Here is a 12,501-nt window from a genome sequence, read left to right as displayed (position 1 = left end):
AGCACTTACACAGCAATAACCTGCTCTTCATTGCTCATTTTGGGTTCCGCCAGGGCCACTCAGTTCCTGACCTGATTATGGCCTTGGCCCAAATATGGGCAGAAGAGTTGAATTCAGGAGGTGAGGTGAGGTGACAGTGACTGCTCTTGCCAAGAGCATCAAGGAGCCTTTGCAAAATTGAAGTCAATTTTAATCAGGGGAAAACTCTCCACTAGTTGGAGTCATACATCGCGCAAAGGAACATGGTGATGCTTGTTGGTGGCCAAAAATCTCGGTCCCAGAACATCACTCAGGACTTCCTCAGGGTAGTGTCCTAGGCCCCAACCATCTTCAGCTGCTTCATCAATGACCTTCCCTCTGTAATAAGGTCAGAAGTGGGGACGTTCGCTGATGATTGCAAAATGTTCTGTCGCATTAACATCTCCTCAGATACTGAAGCAGTGCAAGTCCACATGTAGAAAGACCTGGACAACATTGGGCTTGGGCTAACAAGTGGCAAGTAACATTCACGCAACAAAAATGCCAGGCAATGACCATTTCCAACAAGAGAGAATCTAGCCATCTCCCCTTGATATTCAATGACATTACCATTGCTGAATCCTTCACTATCAACATTCTGGGGGTTACCATTGAGCAGAAACTGAATTGGATCAGCCATATAAATAGCATAGCTACAAGAGCAGGTCAGAGGCTGGAAATTCTGCTGTGACTGGCTCACCTCCTGTCCACCATTTACAAGGCACAAGTCAGGAGTGTGATGCAATACTCCCCACTTGCCTGGATGAGTGGAGCTCCAACAACACCAAAGAAACTCAACACCGTCCAGGACAAAGCAGCTCGTTTGATCAGCACCTCATCCACGACTTGAAATATTCATTCCCTGCACCACCAGTGAACAGTGGCAGCAGTGTGTACCATCTACAAGATGCATTGCAGCAACTCACCAAGCCTCCTTCAACAACACCTTCCAAACGCCCGACCTGGAGAACCTGGAAGGACATTGAATGAATGGGAACACCACCATCTGCAAGCTCCCCTCCAAGCTACACACCATCTTGACTTGGAACTATATCACCGTTCCTTCACTGTCACTTGATCAAAATCCTGGAACTCCGTTCCCAACAGCACTGTTGTTTATACAACACATGGACTGCAGTGGCTCAAATAAGCTGCTCACCACCACCTTCTCAAGGGCAATTAAGGATCGACAATAAAGGCTGCGTTTGCTGACAACACAACCACTAGGTGGCACAACTCGCGTTCTCCCCCTCCTTCGCACCGGCCGCTTCCACCCTCCACAGTCGCTCACTCCAGAGCTCACTGCTCCCCCCACTTCCCTGGACGATTGTCCCCCGATCGCGTCACCCAATTCTCTGGTCGCTTGCTCACTCCCCACCCCCCCTCCCCTCCAGCTGCTAGCTCTATGCTGTGCTGCTTCCCTTCTCTCGGCCACTTGCTCCCACGTTTGTCCAGTCTCCACGCGCCGCCCGAAGAAGTAAGGTGGGCTGCAAAGTGTGACATAGGAGCGAGTAGTGAGTGGCCTAGAGGAGGGAAGTGGCACGGCCTAGAGCTAGCAGCTGGAGCGGGGATTGGGGGGTTGAGAGCGAGCAGCCAGAGAGCTCGGTGACGCGAGCGGGGAACGATCGGCCAGGGGAGCATCGAGGTGTGGAGCGAGCGGCTGAGGGGAGGAAGCGTCGAGGCCTGGAGCGAGTTGCCGAGTGGGGAGAGCTCCAGCCTCAAAGTCTCCTATTCAGCCGCTTCCTCCAGCTGAGTGAGGGGCTGGATACCCGATGACACTTTCGCGCACATGACGAAGATAGACCAGGCGCGGATATGCGATGACGTTGGCGCTACGCAATGACATCATCCTGCGCATGTGCCACTTAATCCTGGCAAGATGTAGCTGTGCCTATGCACAGCTTGGCACAGTCCGATGATGTCAGCGGGCCGCTCCATTGACAGGAATCACATTGTGTCAGCAGTGCCCACAACCCAGGAAAGAATAAAAAAGAGATTTACCACAATGGTAACAGGGTGAGGGATTTCAGTTATGTGGAGAGATTGAAGAAGCTGGGGTTGTTCTCCTTGCAGCAGAGAAAATTCAGAAGAGATTTGACACATTTGTTCAAAATCATGGAGGTTTTCAATAGTTTAAATAAGGAGAAACTGTTTCCAGTGGTAAAAGGGTCAGTATGCAGAGGACACAGATATCAGGTGAATGGCAGAAGAACCAGAGATGACATGAAGAACCATTTTTTACACAGCAATGTGTTGTGATAAAGAAAGAAAAGACTTGCATTTAAATAGCACCTTTCAAGACCACTGGACATATCAAAGCACTTTGTAGACAATGAAATACTTTTGAAGTGTAATCAATGTTGTAATGTCAGAAATGCAGCAGCTAATACCCACAAACAGCAATGTGATAATGACCAACTGATCTGATTGAGGGGCAAATATTAATCACAACACCAGGGAGAATTGCTCTTCACTTGTTTGAAATTGCAGCATGGGATCTTTTACATTCACCCAAACATGCAGACCAGGTCTTGGTTTAACATCACACCTGAAAGGCAGCACCTTCAACACCCTCAGTGCTGCACTGGAGTTTCAGCTGTGAAATCTGAACCCAGAAGCTTGTGATTTCGAGGTGAGTGTGACCAACTGAGCCACAGCTTTTACCTGAGTCTCAATCCTTCTACCAACAGTTTCTCTCTATTGGGTATGTCACGACCCCTCATGATTGTGAACACCTCTATCAAATCTCCTCTCTAAGGAGAAGAACCCCAGCTTCTCCAATCTAACCACATAACTGAAATCCTAACCACACGTTGCAGAAAGCAATTTTTCCTCAAGTTCCTTCTGGTTTTGTGAGTCTCTTTAAATCTGTAACCTTCGTTATGGACCGTTCAGCAGTTAGAAACAGTTCCTCAGTATTTACTCCACCTCAAACCTTCAAGGAAGCTCTGCAAAGTAACTGAAAATCAAGTTGTCAGAAGTGGGATTTAAACACATGCCTCCAGTGAAAGCTGCAACCTGAACAGAGAAGCTGAAACCGCTCAGTCACCTCAACTGTTCAGACCTTTTTGACCTCGTCATCACTTCTGCACTTTGAAAGGTTCACTCAGTTCAGGAACTTGTTCAATGTTGCTGGAATGCTCAGTGTATGGGGATGTTTGTCCTGGGCTGTGGAATCTTGCATCCCTGTAATGGACATTAACCCACTGATTGAATCTGTATTCACTGCTTTCCGCTGGTGCTGGGTAATTGCAGAGTGTGGGGCTGGAATGTTGCTGCTTGTCCCGGCCTCACTCACTCTGGGAAAGAGTGAATAATTGATGCGTCTGTTTCTGTATCTGAAATGTGACTTCGATCTGCTGTTATTAACCGAGGCAGCGCTGCAGAAGGATACGTTAATAATCTCTCACTAATCAACTGCAAACAGTCAGAATGTGTAACTTTGAGCAGCGCATTCTGCACCGTCAGGGCTGGAAAGTTGAGGGAGGGAGAGACACTGTCAGTATCTGAGTGTATACAGCACTGTACAGAGAAAGAGCCAATATACCGGGGCTGAGACACAGTGCATCTTTTCACATTTAATCACAATAATATTCGGAGTCAGGAACTGAAAAGGATGAAAAACCAAATAACAAGAGCAACAGTAAGAAAACTAAGTAATTCTAGATTAGCTGATAAGCTTTCACTGTGTTACCTGGTAGTCTACTGTTTTATAATTAATGCTCTCTCCACTGTGGCCAGGGAATGATTTCTTCTCAAGGGCTGAATATTAACAAAACTTCTTGGAATTTAAAATCTTTCAAAATTAATTCCATGGAGCTAATGGGGAAAAGTCAAATAACTGCATCAATTATAGGAGAGCTGGTTGGTGATGACGTGGATGTGTCTGCAGTGTGCAGGACCAGACTGTTTCTATAGATTCACAATGAATGTTCCACCCTTTATTTATAACAGTAAAACTGATTGTGGACAATGGCTATTCTGGTTGCAGCAACCTGAAGATTTAACTCATTGACACCCTGCTTTAGGGGAATCGAGAAAGCACAACACCCAGCTCTGTCAGTTAGTGTGCTTATTTATTAACCCACAATTTGTTGGTTCAAGCACTTAAAAGGATGAGGCTTTATTAACTTAAACTCTTCTACATCTGCTATATTACTCTTGCTGTTGATTCTTCAAAGATAAGGTTAATCAAGACTTTCTTTGTGAAATCCATGCTGACTGTGTTTTATTATATTTTCATTTTCATATGTATTTTCTACTTTTGGGGATTACAGGATATTATCATTTTTTATTGATTTTATTTTTATTTATTGCATTTATTGCCCATCCCTAATTCCCTGGAGAAGGTAGTGGTGAGCTGCCTTCTTGAACCACTACAGTCGATGTGGTGCTGTTAGGAAGGGAGTTCCAGGATTTTGACCCAGCCACAGTGAAGGAACGGTGATATAGTTCCAATTCCAGGATGGTGTGTGGCTCAGCGGGGAACTTGCAGGTGGTGGTGTTCCCATGCATCTGCTGCCCTTGTCCTTCAAGGTGGTAGAAGTCACGGGTTTGGAAGGTGCTGTGGAAGGAAGCTTGCTGCGTTGCTGCAGTGCATCTTGTGGATGGTACACGCTGTGTGTTGGTGATAGAGAGAGTGAATATAGTGAATGAGGCGCCAATCAAGTGGGCTGCTTTGTCCTGGATGACGTTGAGCTTCATAAGTGTTGTTGGAGCTGCACCCATCCAGGCAATGGAGAGTATTGCATCACACTCCTGACTTGTGCCTTGTAGATAGGGGACAGGCTTTGGGGAGTCAGGAGGTGAGTTACTTGCCGCAGGATTCCTAGTGTCTGACCTGCTCTTGTAGCCATGATATTTATATGGCTACTGCAGTTCAGTTTCTGGTCAATGGTAACCCCCAGGATGTTGATAGTGGGAGATTCAGCAAACGTAATGCTGTTGAATGTCAAGGGGAGATGGTTAGATTCTCTCTTGTTTCAGAAGGTCATTGCCTGGGACTTGCGTGACTCGAATGTGAAATATCCTTATTGTAGGGTATTGTATTGTACTGTACAGTGACTACACTTGGAAAGTCCTTCATTGGCTGTAAAAGGCTTTACAAAGTCCTATGGTCGTGAACTGCATGTGTTGCTTTTTCCATTGTTATCAGTGTCATTTTGATCAAAAGATAGGTTTCGTGAGCACAAGGTTTAAATCAATGTTGATTCAAATAATGTAAAAGCATCTATATTCTTGCACTATACTTAATAATCACCATCTTCCTATCCTTACAGAGTACAATGTTTTTGACCCTGAAATTGATTCCACAATCTCAGTCCCTCAGGCAATTTCAGCCCAGTTCTGATGAAAGATCACAGATCTGAAACGTTAACTCTGTTTCTCTCTCCACAGATGCTATCAGACCTGCTGAGTATTTCCAGCATTTTCAAGAGTCTCGATTTAATGAATAGGAAACTTGTTTCAGATCAGATTGGGAGACAGTGTGAAACCACTCCATCGTACTCGTGTCTGAGATTCTGAGGACAGGTGACTGTTAGTGGAAGACATCATTAATTAAATGTACCTAGCAACAGCTCAGACCAATTATTATTTTACAAGGTGGTTTGATGGCCATCCAGGGGTTAAAAGTAGGGATTTTGTAAGGTTTCAGTGTGCAGGAACACGACAAGACCTCAGGGGTAAAGGCTCAGATCATCGACCAAGTTCTCCACCTGATGAGGGATCTAGACTGGACTAAGAGGACCGTGACACTCTGAGACCAAGCTCGACCAGTCCACACACCTGCAAGAGCTGTAAAGTTATATTCCCCAAGTTTGTTCAAGATAATTTTACTTCCAATTATTAAGTACTATTTTACTCTCAATAAAAGTTCTGGACTTATTAATCAAGTATCCTGTTGCTTTAATTGGTTAAAGTCATGCCCAAAGAGATTGTCCTCAATAGACTTTCCAGAACTGAAAGATAAGTCTGCAAGGATTGCTAATTTTACAGCCCAGTTTAAAAAGAGAGATAAACCCAGGAACTACAGACCAGATCGTCTAATGTCAGTGGTGGGGAAACTTTTAGAGACAATTATCCAGGAGAAAATTAACTGGCACTTGGTCGAACATGGGCTAATAAATGACAACCAGAACAGATTGGTTAACAGAAGATTGTGTATGAATTAATTAATGAATTAATTTCTTTGATGAAGTTTCACAGAGAGTTGACCAGGGTGGTGAGGTTGATGGTGTATGTCTGCACTTCAAAATTGTGTTTGAAAAAGTACCATAAAATAGACTTGTGAAAAAAAATTGAGCAGATGGGATTAAAGAGGCAGTGGCAGCGTGGATACAAAATTGGCTGAGAGACGGAAAGCATAAAGTAGGGTGATTCAGAATGCAGGGACTAACACAGTAATGTCACTGTTGTTGCAGTGTGTGTAGTGTCTGACCCTGAGCTGTCCAAGGGAGGGGGCGGTTTGTGATTTTCCTGTGGGGTGTATTATCATCAGGGGATCTCTCTGAGCTGTCACAGGGATGGGGCAGTGTGTGATATCCTTGTGCATGTCATGCAGGCCCACTGGCGTGTGTTTCCATCCTGATGCCAAAGGACAGAGCCCTATCTATGGGCAAAAAGTCTCACTTCCCTGTGGGTGTCTTGAGAGAGAAGAAGGCTTAGGGAGTAAACCTGGACAGTAAATCCGGAGTGGTGTCCCGTAGGCGGTTACCTGTTACTTATCAGGTAGTTTTCCAGCAACTCCTACAGCAGAGCTGGTACCAAACAGTACTGTTTTTTCCTTTCCTTTGGACAATACTAGCAATGCTGATAGGGGGTCCTGATGCTCAGTGTCTCCATACTATTTGCCCAGGCCTGTGCCCTGGAGAGGACACTCCAGCTTCGTGGTTACACATTAGCAAAACATGGGAAGAAACAGTTACCGATTATAAGCTCTCACTCAATTGGTGTAGAGTATGAGCACCAGGGGTTACTTTTGACAGTGGGAGAGATCATCGCGTCTCATTGGATAACTACCACCTACTCCAAGCTGTGCAGCCCCCAGTCAGTTAGGTGCTGTCCTGCCACGACCTACTTGCTTCAATGGGTGCTTGCAGCTTAGAGAGATATCTCTCAACTGGCGGATTGATAATCTATGCACCAGGCAAGACAAACTCAACAAAGAAGACACCAGTGCTTCGCATCACAAGCTGGAATGTAAGGACCATGTGTCCTGACCTTAATGACAACCTTCTGCAGGTTGATGACACACACAAGACAGCTGTGATTGACAAGGAACTCACAAGGCTCAATGTGGACATTGCTGTGCTGCAAGAAACTAGACTCATTCAAAGTGGATCCCTCAAAGAGAAACACTACACCTTCTTCAGGCAGGGGAAAGCCCAAGAGGCAACTCGTGGGTTTCACAGTAAAAAACACGCTGCTTGCAATGGGTGAACCCCCCACAGTAGGCTCAGAGAGACTTCTTATCCTTCACTTGTCAACAAGCGCGGGCCCAGTTAATCTCATGTGCATCTATGTCCCGACACTCACCTCCACCCCAGATGTCAAGGATCAATTCTATGAGACACTTGACGCTTCCATCAGTAGAATTCCCAGCACCGAGGGACTGTATCTTCTCGGGGATTTCAACGCAAGCTTGGGTACTGACTACAGCTTGGCCAATGAGCATAGGGCACCAGGGGATTAGCAAGATGAACAAAAATGGACAGAGGTTTCTGGAGCTATGCTGTCAACATGGACTCTGTGTGACGAACAGCTACTTCCAGGTCAAGCTGTGCCACAAGGTGTCCTGGAGACGTCCGAGATCACGCCACTGGCACCAGCTAGACCTTATCATCACTAGACGTACCAGCCTCAGCAGTATCCTCATCACACGCAGCTATCACAGCGCTGACTGTGACACTGACCACTCCCTGGTGTGTAACAAGGTCAGGCTTCAGCCAAGAAAGCTTCATCCATCCAAGAAGAAAGGTCGTTCTCGGATCAACACTAGCCGAACCACTGACCCAGAAAGGACCCAGGAGTTCCTCAACATCCTCGATCAGGCTCTTTCAGAAAACACCCAAGGCCTCAGTGCGGTGTCAAAGTGGAATCATCTGCACGCCACCATCTATAACTCTGCACTCGCTGTGTATGTGAAAAGAGATGGGAGGAATGCGGACTGGTTTGAGGTTTATTGGACTGAAATGGAGTCAGTTACTGTAACTAAGAAGAGAGCCCTCATGAACTACAAACAAGTCCCCAGCAAACAAACTCTAGATGCTCTCAGAGCTGCCAGAAACAAGTCTCTGCAGACTGCTCGGCACTGCACCAATCAATACTGGTTAAAACTCTGCAACAGCATACAATCTGCCGCTGAATCTGGGGGATGCTAGAGGGACATATGAAGGAATTCAACACACCAAGGTTCCTTAGACAGCACCTTCCATCCCCGCAACCTCTACCAACAAGAAGGACAAGGGCAGCAAATTCATGGGAACACCACCACCTGCAAGTTCCCCTCCAAGCCACACACTATCGTGACTTGGAACGATATCACCTTTCCTTCACTGTTGCTGGGTCAAAATCCTGGAACTCCCTTCCTAACAGCACTGTGGGTGTACCTGCCTCACACAGACTGCAGCGGTTCAAGAAGGCAGCTCACCACCACATTCTCAAGGGAAATGAGGGATGGGCAATAAATGCTGGCTTAGCCAGTGATGACCACATCACATGAATGAATAAAAAAAAAATTATGAAAGCAACGGGCCCAGCAGTAACTAAATCAGCACCTTTGAAGACAAAGACAGGGACGATCATCACTGAACCTAACAAGCAGATGGAAAGGTGAGTGGAGCATTACCTTGAACTCTGCATAACGGAGAACATTGTCATTGAAGTAGCTCTCAGCACCATTCCAGACTTCCCTGTCATGGAGGAGTTGGACAGTGACCCCACCATAGGAGAGCTCAACAAGGCCATTGACCGTCTTGCCAGTGGTAAAGCCCTGGGAAATGATGGTATTCCACCTGGAATCATCAAAAGTGGAAAGGCAGCTCTGCTGCAGCATCTCCATGAACTTCTGTGTCTCTGTTGGAAGGGGAGATCTGCGCCTCTAAACATGTGTGATGCAAACATTGTCACCTTGAACAACAATAAGGGGGAATCGCAGTGACTGCAGCAATTAGCGAGGCATCTGCTTGCTAAGTATTGTGGGGAAGGGCTTTGCTCACATTGCTCTGACCAGATTGCAGACCCTGACATCACACATCTATCCTGAGTCTCAGTGCAGCTTCAGAGCTGGTAGATCGACAGTCGACATGATTTTCTCACTTCGGCAGTTACAGGAGAAGTACTGTGAACAGTACAGACCACTCTACATTGTCTTTACAGACATCACCAAGGCCTTCGATCTTGTTAGCAGAGACAGACTCTTCAAACTGCTGTGGAAACTCGGCTGCCCTCCTGAACTCTTGGGCGTCATCTCTTCTTTCCACGAGAACATGCACAGTTCCGTCAGTTGAAATGGAGCAACATCAGACACTTTCACGATCAGCAGTGGGATAAAACAGGGCTGTGTCCTGGTGACAACTCTCTACAGAACGTAGGAGGAGGCAGTTTAACCTGTCGAGCCTGATCTGTCATTCAATTAAATCCTTGCTGATCATCTACCTCAACACCACTTTCCCGCGCTCTCCCCATATCCCTTGATGTCATGAGTATCAAGATTTCTATCAATTTCTGTCCTGAACATGCTCAATGATTGAACTTTCACAAACCCCTGAGGTTGAGAATTCCAAAGATTCACCACCCTCTGAGTGAAGAAATTTCACCCTATCTCAGTTTTAAGTGGCCTTTTTAATGAAACTTTAAGGAATACAAGCCCAGTTTCCACAGAAGACAATCCCACCATCCCAGGGATTAGTCTGGTGACCCTCCGTTGCACTCCCTCTGTAGCAAGTATATCCTTCCTTAGATAAGGAAACCAAAACTGTACACAATACTCCAGCACGATCTCACCAAGGCTCTATACAATTGCAGCAAGACATCTTTATTCCTGCACTCATGACCCCTCGTGTTAAGGCCAACATACCATTTGCCTTCCTAATTGATTGCTGCACCTGCATGCGAGCTTTTAGTGTCTCATGAACAAGGACACCCAGGTCCCTTTGGACATCAACACTTCCCAACCTCTCACCATTTAAGAAATATTCTGTCTTTCTGTTTATTCTACCAAAGTGAATAACTTCACACTTATTCACATTATATTCCATCTGTCATTTCATTCACTTATCCTGTCCAAGTCCCCTGGAAGCCTCCTTGTAACCTCCTCACAGCTCACATCCTTTACAATTGGCATATTCTTCTCCATGCTGCTATTTTAAACTTTCAGTGACTCAGATGGGGGTGTCCACCTGCATACCAGAGCTGATGACAAGCTGTTCATCTTGGCAAGACCGCGGGCCAAGACCAAAATGAGTCAGTTCTTGGTCTGTGAGTTGCTGTTTGCTGATGACGCTGTGCTGACATCCCATAATGAAGTTCATTAACAGCAGCTTGTATATCGGTTCTCCCTGGCCTGCAAGGAGCTTGGACTGACGATCAGCATCAGGAAGATCAAAGTTATGGGCCAGGACGTAGAGACTCCACCTTCCATCAACATCGACAGGCTCACTTTGGAGGTTGTCAACAGCTTCACATACCTTGGATCAACAATCACCAGCAATCTGTCCCTTGATACTGAAATCAGCACCAGGATTGTCAATGCTGCAGCTGTCATGTCAAAGTTGAGAAGACGAGTGTGAACCGACAGCAAACTGATCGAAAATACAAAGCCCCACGTGTAACAGGCTTGTGTTCTCAGCACCCTCCTTCATAGTAGAGAAGCATCAACAACTTATGCAAGCAAAGAAAAACAGCTGAACAGCTTCCACCTCCACTGTCTCAGATGGATATTGGGCATTTCCTGGCAGGACAGAGTGCCGAATGCAGAAGTACACCAGCGTGCAGGGATCTGCAGCATGTTTGCCCTCTTGAGTCAGCAGTGACTCAGTGGACTGGGTCATGTGTGCTGAATGGATGACGGTCGCTTTGCCAAAGACACGCTCTTTGGTGAGCTTGCTATCAGCACGAGACCAACAGGTCACCTACGTCTGTGATACAAGGACATCTGCAAAGCGAGATCTCAAGCTGACTGGGATTGGAGTCGATGCATGGGAAGTCCTTCCTGCTGACTGGAATTCCTGGAGAAAGGCATTCAGGAAGACCATGGGAAAAGCAGAGGACAAAAGAAATGACCAGATGGTGGGAAAGAGAGCTCAGAGGAAGGAAAAATTATCAGTCGACCTCGGGCCAATGATATTCATCTGTACCAGCTGCGGAAGGGATTGTCACTCACGAGTCATCCTCCACAGCCACAACAAACGATGTTTCACACAGAAGTGACGTACACACCGGGTGTAGCCCATCGTCTTCCGAGACAGACGGTTGCCTATTACAATTACAACTACAGCTACAACTACAAGAGCGAGTCAGAGGCTGGGAACACTGCCGTGAAGAACTCAGCTCTTGACTCGCCAAAGCCTGCCCACTATCTACAAGGCCTTCCTCTGATTTCAATTACACATGCATTTGTGATCTGGCTCTGTAGCTTAGTTGGTTAAAGCACCTGTCTAGTAAACAGAAGATCCTGGGTTCAACTCCCAGCAGAGCCTTGTTTCACAGTCACAACATGCTTGAAAAGTTTCATTATCAACATTGACATCTGTGTCTTGTGAACTTCAATTCAAAATACTTGATGAATTTCAATCACATACAAGAACAGCCTTTGTGAAGGATATGAGTTTGGAATGGCTGTTCCTCCTTGTCCAGAATTTCAGTGCTGATACATCAAAGGTAGCTTCTTTGACATAAATTTGTTCACAGTTACATTCAACCTGGAAAACAGCTTGATATTAATCTCACTGAAGGAGAGTGTTTGTGTCATTATGTGTTGCTTTTAACCGAGACTGGGACATGACGCAAGTGGGAGGGTTTATCTGAGGTTTGGAATATTTGTCAGTCAGGAACAAGAAAAATCAAAGGAACCAAATAAGAAAACCGATGTCTCATGTGGTTACCGAGAAACGGTGAGAAGATATTAAACTTTGTTGCATTTAATACAACTGTGTGAACTTTGATCTTTGCGGCCTTTTATAAACAGTATTTGAAGGGTCTCAGTAAAAATGTTCAGTGTTGATGAGAGTGGGGTCTGGGTGAGCAGCTGCTTAATGTGACGGGGTCAGGACTGGATGCAGGAAGTTCTCTGACAGTCTCTCTCTGATGGGTTGAGTTGATTTTCAACTGGCAGCTGTTGCTGTTTTGATAATTCAAGTTCCCTCCACTGATTTTTTTGGACAGACAGTGCAGTATGAGGATGTAAAGGGTTAATGCTGAAGACAGTGGGATTAACCCCTCCCACAATCAGAGTGATGATGTAACAGTCACATGAGATGAGGT

At 45.9% G+C, this 12,501-nt stretch overlaps 1 non-coding gene across 1 annotated transcript; it reads left to right on the top strand.

Moving 5' to 3' along the window:
• Window positions 1-11,643: 11,643 nt before the first annotated feature.
• Window positions 11,644-11,717, top strand: trnat-agu (transfer RNA threonine (anticodon AGU)). Its single transcript has one exon. It is a non-coding gene; the product is annotated as a tRNA-Thr (tRNA).
• Window positions 11,718-12,501: the final 784 nt, after the last annotated feature.

Source organism: Heterodontus francisci, chromosome 28 (genome assembly GCF_036365525.1).
Source record: "Heterodontus francisci isolate sHetFra1 chromosome 28, sHetFra1.hap1, whole genome shotgun sequence".
Classification (NCBI taxonomy): Eukaryota; Metazoa; Chordata; class Chondrichthyes; order Heterodontiformes; family Heterodontidae; genus Heterodontus; species Heterodontus francisci.
This window is presented reverse-complemented; position numbering and strand designations above follow the sequence as displayed.